Here is a 2,330-nt window from a genome sequence, read left to right as displayed (position 1 = left end):
GTAATAAGTATAGTAATTGTCGTTCTATCGATCATATCTGCATAATATGGTTAATAATATGAGTTAGATTGATAATAATAAGAGTAATAAGTATAGCAAATGTCGTCCTATCGATCATATAAGCATAACATGGCTAATAATATGAGTTAGATTGATAACAGTGAGTGTAATAAGTATAGTAATTGTCGTTCTATCGATCATATAAGCATAATATGCTTAATAATATGAGTTAGATTGATAATAATAAGAGCAATAAGTATAGTAATTGCCGTTCTATCGATCATATATGCATAATATGGCTAATAATATGAGTTAGATTGATAATAATAAGAGTAATAAGTATAGTAATTGTCGTTCTATCGATCATATTTGCATAATATGGTTAATAATATTAGTTAGATTGATAACAGTGAGTGTAATAAGTATAGTAATTGTCGTTCTATCGATCATATCTGCATAATATGGTTAATAATATGAGTTAGATTGATAATAATAAGAGTAATAAGTATAGTAATTGTCGTCCTATCAATCATATAAGCATAACATGGCTAATTATATAAGTTAGATTGATAATAATAAGAGTAATGAGTATAGTAATTGTCGTTCTATCGATCATATAAGCATAATATGGCTAAAAATGTGAGTTAGATTGATAATAACAGGAGTAATAAGAATAGCAATTGTCGTTCTATCGATCATATCTGCATAATATAGTTAATAATATGAGTTAGATTGATAATAATAAGAGTAATAAGTATAGCAAATGTCGTCCTATCGATCATATAAGCATAACATGGCTAATAATATGAGTTAGATTGATAATAATAAGAGCAATAAGTATAGCAATTGTCATTCTATCGATCATATAAGCATAATATGGCTATTAATATGAGTTAGATTGATAATAGTAAGAGTAATGAGTATAGTAATTGCCGTTCTATCGATCATATATGCATAATATGGCTAATAATATGAGTTAGATTGATAATAATAAGAGTAATAAGTATAGTAATTGTCGTTCTATCGATCATATTTGCATAATATGGTTAATAATATTAGTTAGATTGATAACAGTGAGTGTAATAAGTATAGTAATTGTCGGTCTATCGATCATATCTGCATAATATGGTTAATAATATGAGTTAGATTGATAATAATAAGAGTAATAAGTATAGTAATTGTCGTCCTATCAATCACATAAGCATAACATGGCTAATTATATAAGTTAGATTGATAATAATAAGAGTAATGAGTATAGTAATTGTCGTTCTATCGATCATATAAGCATAATATGGCTAAAAATGTGAGTTAGATTGATAATAACAGGAGTAATAAGAATAGCAATTGTCGTTCTATCGATCATATCTGCATAATATAGTTAATAATATGAGTTAGATTGATAATAATAAGAGTAATAAGTATAGCAAATGTCGTCCTATCGATCATATAAGCATAACATGGCTAATAATATGAGTTAGATTGATAATAATAAGAGCAATAAGTATAGCAATTGTCGTTCTATCGATCATATTTGCATAATATGGTTAATAATATTAGTTAGATTGATAACAGTGAGTGTAATAAGTATAGTAATTGTCGTTCTATCGATCATATAAGCATAATATGCTTAATAATATGAGTTAGATTGATAATAATAAGAGTAATAAGTATAGTAATTGTCGTCCTATCGATCATATAAGCATAACATGGCTAATAATATGAGTAAGATTGATAATAATAAGAGTAATAAGTATAGTAATTGTCGTTCTATCGATCATATAACCATAATATGGCTAATAATATGAGTTAGATTGATAATAAAAAGAGTAATAAGTATAGTAATTGTCGTTCAATCGATCATATCTGCATAATATGGTTAATAATATGAGTTAGATTGATAATAATAAGAGTAATAAGTATAGTAATTGTCGTTCTATCGATCATATCTGCATAATATAGTTAATAATATGAGTTAGATTGATAATAATAAGATTAAGAAGTATAGCAAATGTCGTCCTATCGATCATATAAGCAAAACATGGCTAATAATATGAGTTAGATTGATAATAGTGAGTGTAATAAGTAAAGTGATGGTCGTTCTATCGATCATATAAGCATAATATGGTTAATAATATGAGTTAGATTGATAATAATAAGAGTAATAAGTATAGTAATTGTCGTTCTATCGATCATATATGCATAATATGGCTATTAATATGAGTTAGATTGATAATAATAAGAGTAATAAGTATAGTAATTGTCGTTCTATCGATCATATTTGCATAATATGGTTAATAATATTAGTTAGATTGATAACAGTGAGTGTAATA

The sequence above is a fragment of the Megachile rotundata genome, unplaced genomic scaffold (genome assembly GCF_050947335.1).
Source record: "Megachile rotundata isolate GNS110a unplaced genomic scaffold, iyMegRotu1 scaffold0213, whole genome shotgun sequence".
NCBI classification, from domain to species: domain Eukaryota; kingdom Metazoa; phylum Arthropoda; class Insecta; order Hymenoptera; family Megachilidae; genus Megachile; species Megachile rotundata.
Note: the sequence above shows the minus strand (reverse complement) of the source record.